At 36.3% G+C, this 12142-nt stretch overlaps 1 long non-coding RNA gene across 1 annotated transcript; it reads left to right on the forward strand.

The window, feature by feature from the left end:
• Positions 1-5167: 5167 nt before the first annotated feature.
• On the forward strand, positions 5168-10587 carry LOC134619793 (uncharacterized). Its single transcript, XR_010092048.1, has 4 exons — positions 5168-5217; positions 8076-8111; positions 8928-8954; positions 10497-10587. It is a non-coding gene; the product is annotated as an uncharacterized LOC134619793 (long non-coding RNA).
• Positions 10588-12142: the final 1555 nt, after the last annotated feature.

Below are 12142 nucleotides of genomic sequence, written 5' to 3' on the forward strand. Positions count from 1 at the left end.
AATCACAGTATTTCTGCTATGTTATAGTATTTGTGCTTGTAGAAAAACCTGTGTTAGTGTGAGCTACATTACCAAGCAGCCTCTGAGCAGTGAGGGAATTCATGGGACTTCTGAGCTAGATGGTCTTCCTTCGTTCCTGGGCTAACGATTGAGGAGAGAGCTGCTGGGAAGGGGAGCAAATAGCCCATCCTGTATTTGTTGGGGATGGTGTGTGTCACATAAACGTGAGTTAATGTTCCATGCTTAAGATGTTTACCCTGCTACTTGTGTGTATTGGTTTTAGTTACCTTTAGCGTATGTGCTAGTTAGCGATAGCTATGGCAGCCCAGTTATTTGATTGTTTTGGGCTTGTTCCTGCTTTGTTTGTTCCCCCTGCAAATTTATGTCAATTTGTACACTGTAATATCGCTGTATTACGTAGTGGCTAAGTAGGAGGCTGACTGTTACTAAGTGCATCAGTGTACATAGGTCATCTCTTGTGTTGGAGTGCCCTCTTGTGGCGCCTTTTGGGTAGTGCCTTAGTAAACGTGAACACTGCAAAGAAGTGGTATCAGACTGGTTTGTAGTGGAGGAATTTGTTGCCAGTTTCTTTCATCTTTAATCCGTATTCATGTTGTAATGTAGTAACTTTTGTGGCGCAAATACCACAATATGGCAGAAATACCATGTTTTGGCACAAATACTTTGATTTGGTATGCTTTAGCTTCTTCACCCCTTTTCAGCAAAATTTTCATTTTTTTCACCCCTTTTCAGCACAAATTCCAGCTTTTTTGGCGGTTTTCAGAAAAAAAAACTCTTTTCAGCAGAAACTCTGCTGATTCACCTCTTTTCAGTGCAACGTTCTGCTTCTTTGCCTCTTTTCTGCAGAAATTCTGCTGATTCACCTCTTTTCTGCAAAATTTTCATCCTTTTTGCCTCTTATCAGCACAGTTCTCAGCAGCTTCTGATAATTTCAGCACAATTGTCAGTCTGTCTACCTCTTTTTTGTGAGAATGAGTTTGGCTCAGTGAGATGAGTAGCTGCCTTGAGACCAGGAGGTTCGAGGGGAATCCTGAATGTGAATGTAAGAAATACACTGCAGAAAACTTATACCTCTCTCTGTGTCTGTGTGTGTATGGGCTGATTACAGCAGGTGCAGCTAATTTAACTGACCTAGATATACCAAGCCCAGACTCTTAACAGCCACTGTTCCCTTTAGGCTCTGTGTATGTGTATGTTTGTGTGTCTGTATCAATATTTCTCCCATGTTAAAGTATTACTCCTCCATAATAGTATTTCTGTTAAATCAAAGTACTTCTACTACATCTTAGTATTTCTGCTAAATCATAGTATTTTGGCCAAATCATGGTATTTGTGCCAAAGCATAGTATTTCCACAAAATAACAGTATTTCTGCTATGTTATATTATTACTGCTCATAGTATTTCTGCCAAATCTTGGTATTTGTTCCAAAGCATAGTATTTCTGCCATAATCACAATATAACTGCAAAATAAAGGGTTTTTTTTAGACAAATCATAGTGTTTGTGCTAAATCCTAGTAATTCTGATCAATCATAGAATTTCTGCTATGCTGAAGTGCTTTTTGCTAGATTACAGAATTTCTGCTAAGTCAAAGTATTTCATGTAAATCATAGTATTTATACCAAGTCCCAGTGTTTCTGCCAAATCATAATTCATAAATAATGTGGCGTGTTGGGGGAACAGCTAGTTCTCTCCCATCATGCCTTGGGACATGTGCTGCATTTTAGATGTTCTTGTTTCATTGTTTATGGTTACGTTACTTTTAACTGTTGTCTTGAATGCTGTGTTTATACTACGGTACAAAGTCACTGACAGTTATTGTTTTATAGGAAGAATGCAGTACCATAAGTGAGTTCTTTTTATGCTGTTAATGACCCTTGAAGCACATTGTGGCACAAGCAAGTATGTTCAATAAAAAACTCCTCCTACCAGCTTGGGGTGGAAATACAGGCTCAATCTCTCCCTGTGAGCTTCTTTGCAAGATTCATCTGCATGCCACAATAATTTTAATAAAGCAAAGTTAAGATGAGAGGCTTGTGCCAATTCATCTTCAGACACTGCTGACACTCACGGTTGGAGCAGTTTTTACTGTCATCTTACTGTTGAGCCATAAATTACGTTTGTTTTCAAACTCTTGAGCCATAAATTATGTTTGTTTTCAAACTCTTAAAATGAAGCCGTTTCTTCTCTCGTCATATCTCCGCGACGGAGGTACAAAGAGCTATCGCAGTCAAAGTTCATGAAATTCTGCTGATTCACCCAGTAAAGGAATTGTGCTTCTATCCCACCTAGTTTTTGAGTTACACGACATTTTGTAACTCCAGAAAACGGCGCTTTACGCCGCTCACCGCGATCTAATTCTGACTGCTCATCTCCCTGTTTTCCAGGCACTGGCTCTCTTTGCCGGTGGCGCATTTGGTAATTACACGGGTCTGCAGCCCAAAGGTCGTGGGTTCAATTCCACCTTGGTCCACATGGTTTTTTTTCACTACAAATTTATACACTATCACAGACCTGTAATTTATATTGCTAATTTATTACAATTCTGCAAAGTTTTATGATGTTAGCAGTTTGTCTAATACGGACCTCAGATTCTTGTTAACGCTCCATGGCAGAAATACATACAAGTACACAGCCTGATGAAGCAGACAGAAGCAGTACCTCTGATTGCAGAAAGTATTACTACTCCATAATAGTATTTCTGTTAAATCAAAGTACTTCTACTACATCTTAGTACTTCTGCTCAATCATAGTATTTCTGCTAAATCATAGTATTTTTGCCAAATCATGGTTTTTGTGCCAAAACATAACATTTCTGTTAAGCTATAGTATTACTAATAAGTGGAGGAATTTCTGTCATGTTATAGTATATGTGCTGATTACAGTATATCTCCCAAATCATAGTATTTATCCCGAATCATAGTATTTTACAGTATTTCTGCTAAAAAGCGGAACTAGTACCTTTTAGCAGAAATTTCTGTCAAAAGATATTAGTTATGTTAAAACATAGTATTTCTGCTAAATCATAGTATTTGTGCCTATTCATAGTATTTGTACCCAATCATAGTATTTCTGCCATATCATCGTATTTGTGCCAAATCATGGTATATTTTTGCCAAATCATGGTATTTGTTTCAAATCATAGTATTCAAACCAAATCATAGTATTTGTACCAAAGTATCATATTTGTACAAAGTCATAGTATTTCTTCTAAATCCTAAATTATAGTATTTGGCGGTGTCCAAATTCATACACCTCCTGAGGACCCGGGCTTCGTGGTCTACGTGGGCTGGGTTCTCAGGAGGCCGGGTAGGCCGAAAGTGAGCGGCTCTGAAATTGGACGGTCTGGCCTTCAGATTTGCGTCACCAGCTGTCTCGTGGAGTTCAATAAACTTAGCCATCTGCTCCTTACTGTCTAAAAGTAACAGGACACTGGCGTAAATTCTTGATCATGTGACACTTCTGTTTAATCAGTTTTCTGTTTGTGACAGGTTATACAGGAACGTGGAGGCCACACACACTACAGAGTCTAATTTTGATGTGTTTTAAGGACATTACATCAAAGTTGGATCAGCTTGTAGTGTGTTTTTCCTCTTTAATTTTGAGTGTGACACCAAATCCAGACCTCCATGGGTTGGTAAATTTGATTTCTATTGATAATTTTTGTGTGATTTTGTTGTCAGCACATTAAACTACATAAAGAACCAAATGTTTAATAAGAATATTTCATTCATTCAAATCTGAGATGTCTTATTTTTGTTCTCTTTATTTTTTTGAGCAGTGTATATTGCATAGTTTATACACTATCTTCATTTTTCCTATTACTCCAGTCATTGTCAATTTCCCTAAGTTTTGTGATGCGTTAATCAGAATCATAATACTTTATTAATCCCGAAGGAAATTAGGGCTTTAGCCAGCACATTAGCTTATGTGCTGGCTGAAGCCTGTGTTTTTGTGTGTGTAGAAGCCACCCTTACACTAAATACTGGTAATTGATGCCAAGTTTTTTGTATTAACTGGGTTCTACGCTATGAAAACATTTTTTATACACATGTGATTTTTACTTTAACATGTAGTTTCAGAAAGTGTACCTGTTAAGGCTATAGTAAAAATAGTTTTCTTTTATACCCTCACTGAAGAGCGTTGTTGGAGACAGCCTCACCTTTACCTCACTGCAGCAGGGGTGAACGAGTGGGGGCAAGTCCCTTTCTCTCATAATTCATATTATTACAACCAATTTTTATTAGAACTGTACTGTACTGTACTGTATTTATTCTTATTTTATTTTATTTTATTTTATTCTAATTTTTGCTTCATAACTTTTGCACTGTCCACTTCCTGCTGTGACAAAACAAATTTCCCACGTGTGGGACTAATAAAGGTTATCTTATCTTATCTTATCTTAATAAATGAAATAAATGTAAAAAGAACATGTGAGTAGTTGCTGTTAAAAAGCCTCATGGCACTGAACCTCTGAGTCCTGCAGTGCAGTGAGGATGCTTAGGTGACTGTGTTTATTGTTCTGTATTTTAGAACTTGTTCCTCATCTTCTCTGCACAATGTCTGACTAACTCCACATCTTTGCAGACTGTCCTGCACTGTTTTTTAGGTTTGGTGAACTCTTTACCAGCCACTTGGAGTTGAACGGTGTCCAGAACACTGTTCTGATTCCTCCAGTCAGTTAAATAAATCTACCATAATGCATTACATTTTAACATAATGGCGTTATATTTTATTATTTATTCACCTTGCAGTCACTTTAATTTTAAAGCTGATAAATTTTAAAACTGTATATACTGTATATTCTGTATATTTATTATCTCCCTCTTATTGCCTGTTTATGTCCTGTCCTTACATTCAATATCATGCTGCTCTGTTGTATGTTAATTGCCCATTGGGGAACAATAATATCTTTCTGATTCTGATTCACTGATATCAATTTATGAATTTTAGTCATCATTTCAAATTCAAATAATACTGTTTGGAATTTTCATTCAACTTATAGAATTAAAGTTCTGTTAGTTTTTTTCTGTAGCAAATAAGTATTGTACATAAATAATTAAATTAACATACATTTTTTACGTTTTCAATGACCATTTGTGTAATGGCGGGATATCCCACTACCCGTGAACGCCTCTTGTTTCTTATGTCTCCGGCTCATTCTGCCCCTCCGCCCACTTTCTCCGACTGCCGCTGGTAAGCACTACTTCTCTTCTCTTCTCTGAAATGAAATGTCTATAGTCTGTTTGAGTGATTTCCTGAGTTATTGTTACTGACTTTTAAAGCCAGTTGAAGTATAAGTCACATTAAAGTAACACAATGGCTGCTTTTAAAGGAGTTATATAGAAGATAGTCCTGACAACCCAATGTTAACTCCTAGCGCTCCTAAAGTCCCAGTGTGAAATGAGGGTTCATTTGACTGTTTACTGCAGTTTATTGTGTTGTTTTTTTTGCCTTCATTTAGTGTGTTAGTATTTCTGAGTCTGTTACAGAAGGTGCAGTTAGTTCTCCTCTTCACAAATCACTCGGTTAAAACAGGCTTTAGGTTATAATGTTTTGTAACGAGCCGCCATTGATTAACTGCTGGAGTGGCAGGTTCGGCAACTTCAAAGGAGCCATTTTACCGCTTCTGACTGAAAAAGAGTCACGTGCCTGTGCCCATGTGTCTGTGTTGCAGGTTAATTAACGGAAGGGAGAGAGAATGAGGATAAAACACGTAGTTACTACAAGAATAATAAGAACTCTTAATAGGAAGGACACTTTAAATTTATAATAACTGTTTAACAAACACTTGTTTGTGCAGACCCGCTTTTAAATAAAACTTTAATTTGCAGCTCTGTTTGACTTCTCACTTTGTGGAAAATTAATGAAATAAAAATGAGCCCACCTTCAAATAAATAAACTGCAGCAGTGAGCTATTAATATTGTTAATGTGGTATGTAGATATTTGTTTTAAACACCAGCATATTAAAATATACTAAATGATACTGTGTGCAGTTGATAATACTTTTAGGTAGTAGAATTTCATTCCAGGCCACGTCAAATGAGCCTACAAATATATAATCCAAGCATTTATTTATGATTGTTTCTGCTTTGAAATTGTTTTGTTACCATTTGATAAAGTGTTCAGTGCTGGGTGTAGCAAGTAATTTCTTATGATATCAAATATGTTATTTAATAGCATCAAAGTATTAGAGCATTATGTCTGTGAAGGTTCTCAGTCATCCAGGTCATTGAAGTCTAAGGAGTTTGGAAAGGAAAGTGTCTGGACTTGTTTAAATTGCTTGAAGCTTTTCACCTGTCATATGAGAAGCTTCTTCAGTGAAGAAGTGAAGAACTTAACAGGGTTCGTACGGGTGCTTGAAATCATTGAAAATGCTTGAAATTTAATGTTGTCCTTTCAAGATTTGAAAAGGGCTTGAATTTTCAGTTGTGAGAGATTTGTGACGTTTACCGTGTTTGGAGTCTCAAGTTAGTGTGTTGTCTTGTGTAATTAGTGTGTAGGCTAGTCGTTGTTTTGTTTTGTGTGTCAGTTCTACTAGTGAACGTCACAGTCGCAGGTTTATCCCTGTGCTGTTCTCATCTGTGTTATAGTGGACACAAACTATTTTAGGGAGTTGCATAAATAATTTGTGTGCCTTCTTATTTGATGCAGAACACTTGGTCTGTTCTGTTTTGTAAATAGTTATGAAATGGTTATATGAAAAATGTCTGAGCCCTGGCTGAATTTTTAGGTGAATAGTACCATATAACTTTGTATGCAAAACTTGTGCATTTTTTTAAAAGTTACAATTTCTATTTGCATTTCAAGTTTTGAAAATGATTTGTTAAACATGCTTATGGTTTTTACAGTCAAAAATATCACTTTCTACTGGCATTTTAAAATTGGTCGGAATTTAGATAAAATTGTGCTGATACAGTATATCAAAATGAAAAATAACAGATTAAAAACTCTTTATCTTGCAAAAGGTGAAATATAGTCAAATAGGGCTAATTATACCCTGGACACCAGAGGGTTAAAGGCTAAAAGCAAAGTTGTCACAAAGTACTGTTTATATTTGTGTGTATTGCTGCAGCTTTTTTTGGCTATTAACTTGGTGCCTTTGGCTGAAATAATGGTAATATGAGGGGTTAATCCATATGGTCACAAAGAATAGCCACTTGTTTCTGTGCTACCAAAATTCCCCGGCTTTCACTCCAAATGTGTTTATGGTCAGCACCTACACATTAAACTACTTAAACATTATAAATGTCTTCAAGCTCACACTGAGGCCACCGAGACAGTACACACATTTGTGTATTTGTATATGAATATTTCAGACTTTAAGGCTGCCTGTTTATTTAAGGGAGATGAACAAAATACATTGGAATTGTACATAATAATATCATCAATGATAAATTCAATAGATTTTAAGTAGATGCTTGTGCATTCTTAAAGTCTTATATGTTGAATTTAACTATGTGATCTGTTCAAAGCCTCTCCCAGTCAGTGCTGTTCTCCATGCCTGTCTAACTGTGCATGATGTTATTAGCACAAACACTTTAAAGGTGATCATTTAGGACTTCAGAAATAATACAGACAGCAATGTAGCTAGCAACAAAACAGTTTAATTGGGAATTAACTTACAAAACAAACAACCAACAAACAAACAAACATCTCCTATTTCTTGTCACACAGGAAAGAAGCATCAATGTGCTTGAAAAGCTTGAAAAGGGACCTTGAAAGTGCTTAAAAAGTGCTTGAATTTGACCCTAAAAAAGGCGTATGAACCCGGACTTAAAGAACTTCAGACGCTTTTCTTTCCAAGCTCCTTGGACTATTAGGGTATAACATGACTAAGAAACTTGTGTGGCTTATTGCAGATAGATGAAATTACATTTAATGAACATGGCAACCTTTAATAAGGTGTAGAAAAATTTTGTTGTTTGTATTCCAGGTGTGGTAAACAAAGAAGTTTACTGAATCTTTTTGACTACAGAGAGTGATGCATTATTGATTCTGATGCTGATCTGAGTTATCTCATTCTGTATTTTTGTTCTTTGTCTTTCGTTAGACGGAGTGAAATAGAAGCTTGGTTTTGCCGTTTGCAGTAAGTAAACAATGATTGTAACTGAAGCAATATGGACCTTGGGGTTGTGTAACATGTTTACAATTTATATACAATTGTTTAGATTTTTGTGACATCTTGCCATTTGCTTATGGGCAAAAACACATAGGATTTATAATCTGTCGCAGCAAAGCCCCCACACAGGACCTCTGACTGTCCCTGAAAGTGTCCCTGAAGTTTAATAGCACATTTTTCTGATTTTAATATTTGATGGCTTATCAAATCATACATGTTTTAGGACAGTCAGTATAAGTGGTAGCTTAAACGCTTGAGCAATAAGAAAAAAACTAAGAACTAGAGTTGTGAGTGGGCAGTCTTTGGTATATTAAAGCCAGTGTGTTCTTTATTTACGCTATAAGTTAAATTAGTTTATTAATTATTTAGTGACTTTAGTAACCCCAACTTGCTCTCCGATGCATCCATCGGAGTGTGAATGTACTTAGAAAGCACTGAGTACAGATGAAGTGCTTGTGAGAATGGGTGTGATTGGGTGAATGTGGTATGTTGTATACAGTACTTTGAGTACTCCAGGAGAGTAGAAAAGAGTTATATAAGAATCAGTCCATTTACACTTTAATTCTAATTACAAAAATGGTGTGCCACTGTTGTTGCTGTAACATCTCAATATATACATGTATTTTGGGATTTACATATTCTGTCCAAACTAACTAAAATCTGATGAAGTTTTCTGTTGCTTCTGATTTAAATAATTACTTTGTATCTAATAGTTTTAACCTGAAGAGACTCAACAGTCTGAATCATTACACAATGATCTGATGTATTGTTTCCTTTCTTTAGACTGCTCATCTGATCATCTCAAGTCTGGTAAGTAAAGGTTTGTCTGAGGTACAGTGCTGGGAAGTCTTTCTTCCTCGCAGATTTCGTTTGTTTGTATTTTTTTGTCACGTTTAAATGTTTCAAATCATCTAACAAAGATAACCTGGATAAATACAAAAAGCAGTTTTACAGTGATGATTTTACTTATGAAGCACAGAAATGCAAACCAGAACATCCTGGTATAATGTAAAAAACAGTTGTTCTCTAATACCCACATGTGGAAGCCCTGATAGCAACAACTACCATCAAATATTTACAGTAACTAGTAATGATTGATTTACATCACTGGGGGGATTTTGGAACACTCTACTTTCAGGATTGTTTTTAATTAAGGTCCAATATAGGGTTTCAGGCCATGCCAAGTATCTCAATTTCATTGAAGTCCAGAATCTGATTAGTCTACACCAAGAGTTTTGTTTCATTCACAGTTCCTTGCATTTTTTGGATCAATTTATCCATTTCTTGCTGTGAATCCTGAGTGTGATTAAACTGAAGCTCAGGACCTGATGGCATGATTCAGGTCCTGAAGTAGTAAAGGAACTCTGGACCATCACAGTAACAGCACCAAGTTTGACTTTAATGCTGTTGTTTTTCTGAAATGTTTCTCTCACTATAAGAGGCTCAGTTTAGTGCAGTGAGTCAGCACAGCTCTTGGTGATCATCAAGATGTTTTTAGGCAAATGTGAGAAAAGATTTGTGTTCTTTTTGGGCAATGAATCAATAAATTTGAGTTGAGTGGATGTAAAGTTAATGTAGAGCAGGGAGACTGAAACTGACTGCTGTAATGTCAGTGTGTAGGTTTATTTGGACCATGTAATATTTACAGCAACTGTTGCAGCACATCTTGGTTTAAGTCAATAGACTCTGTTTTTATTGTGTTAACAGAATGCAGAATGCAGAATGTCCTTATAACAGTTCAACCACCATTGAATATTGCATCTGTACTGTATATTTTAGGATTATAAGGCATAAGGGCAATGAATGGGTCTGTTTTAAGCACAAGGGACATTAAGCCAAACAAAACAGTCAGATAAGTCAAGCTTTGTTCAACTCATTTACAAGAACTCGCAACATTGTTCAGTAACACATAAAATATAGAACAATACACTCACTTTTTCTGTTTTTTCCTCTTTCACAAATTCTCCATGGGTTGATCAGTTTGAAATCTGCTTCACAAGTATGTCTCTTAACTGGTGCCAGGTCCTTATGCACACACACAGCGTCCTATTACGTTGAAGTACAGTGCGAATTACACCACGAGGCTCCTGACTACAGTACCGACAATCCATTAAGTGGGTGCGGCTTTGTAGCTTACCAAAGTCGTACTAAAACATTTTGAGAGATTTTTCAGCGCCGTGTCCCACATAGAATTGGTTTGAAGTCAGTAAGCACAGCCAGAATGAATACATAAGACGCACTGTCTATTTTTGAGAACATTAAAGATTTTAAGTGTGCCTTATTGTCTGAAAAATACAGTAAAGCCAGGTTTATTGGAAATATGTCTAATTCCAGTCCCTCTTTGTCTTACAGGTGACCTGCTACAGAAGCTCTCTCCCTCTATCATTAACAAGCAATTCAGTCTGTCCTATCACTCTCCCCACTCTATCTATTTTGACAAGACGTTCTATCTTGCTTCACTCTATCCCACAAGCTCTATCTAAGTTATCAAAAATCACGTTTTTGACTGGAATCAAATTTTGACTGGAATCAAGTTTTGACTGGAATAATCAAGTTTTGACATGGCCCCATTTTTGGGAAATTGAAGTTACCAGTACTTCATCGATCTGTTACAGAATTCTGAGAGGTCTCTGCTCTCACTGCTCCTTCTTTCCTATCGTTAAACTCTCTCACATCCAGTCTTTTTGCTGGAAATTACAAGTAGAAAGTTGAAAGCATAGTTGTAGAATTACAGTACAGTAGAACTTACAGTAGAAACTTCTTACACAGCCCTCCATTTGTCATTTTAATTTTGCATTAAACTTTGGAATTAACACTGATAGTTTGGCTTACTTTGATAAATTATATAAAATATCACCTTTTTAAAGGTTTATTTCTAATAAGAGAATCTGGTTATTTTGTAATACATACATTCAGACCGCTATATTCACATAAATAATAAATTAGATCCAAATACATTTTGCTAGTCTGTTTAATTGGCTATAACATTTGACTGCAAGTTTATACTATTATTATTTAAGGACAAACCCATTTGTCACTCAGTGTAAGTATTCAGTTAGTATCATCGAGAAGCTGCCTGAGGACCAGAGTTCCTGTTTCCTGACTGCTGCAGAACATCCAGCTGAAGAATCCTCATCGCCTGTCATCTGATCACCACACCACCACAGCTCCATATATTTGATTTAAATTTTAAATTTTAGAGCTAAGATTTTTATTATAGCCTGTTGATTTTTGAGATTTATTCGGCATATCTCTTTACAGAAGTTCTAATTATTTACCAGTCTGGTTAAAAAAAATATAAGAAGAAAAATTGTGTAATTTCTGAAAAGGCTACAATAAAACGGACCAAAGTGTTTCCAGAGAACTTTGAATATCTTTTATTTTGAGTTTGGAGTACAAATCAGATTTTTACATATATTTATATATTCATAAGAACATTTTAACATAGTATAATTGTACATTTCTCAGATTTAATAGTAACTTAAAGAGTTATACGTTTTTCTGTGTTTCAAGGTTGAGTTTTGTTTACATTTGTGTATAAACACATATAAGCTCCAGGTTATACTTCAACAAAATGCCAAGAAAAGGTCAAAGGTCGCAGTCCCAGAAGCTTAGACGTCAAAAGGAGAAAGAACAGGTAAATGTTTCTCAGAGCAGTGAGCAGGTAAAGGTGTCTGTCACAACTATTCCCAGTACAGAAGTGCAGAGCAGCGTTCAGACAACCACTGTGTCGTATGCAGATGTGGTAAAGAGAGGTGTTCCCTCAGTGTCTGTCCCAAAACCTAAAGTTACGCAGGTAAACCATATTGAACACCAGGTAACTGTACAAACACAGCATGATGGACTAACTCCAGGACCGTCTCATGTACAGGTTACAAACAGTGAAAGTCGTCCACGAGTGAGTAGCATCTGTGCGTCCCGAAGCCAGGCCTCTCCTAAGTATGGAAAGTACCGGAATCAGCAATGCATGGCTAACAGTTTGGTTTTCCTGTCATTCT

Source organism: Pelmatolapia mariae, linkage group LG22, assembly GCF_036321145.2.
Source record: "Pelmatolapia mariae isolate MD_Pm_ZW linkage group LG22, Pm_UMD_F_2, whole genome shotgun sequence".
In the NCBI taxonomy this organism is placed as follows: domain Eukaryota; kingdom Metazoa; phylum Chordata; class Actinopteri; order Cichliformes; family Cichlidae; genus Pelmatolapia; species Pelmatolapia mariae.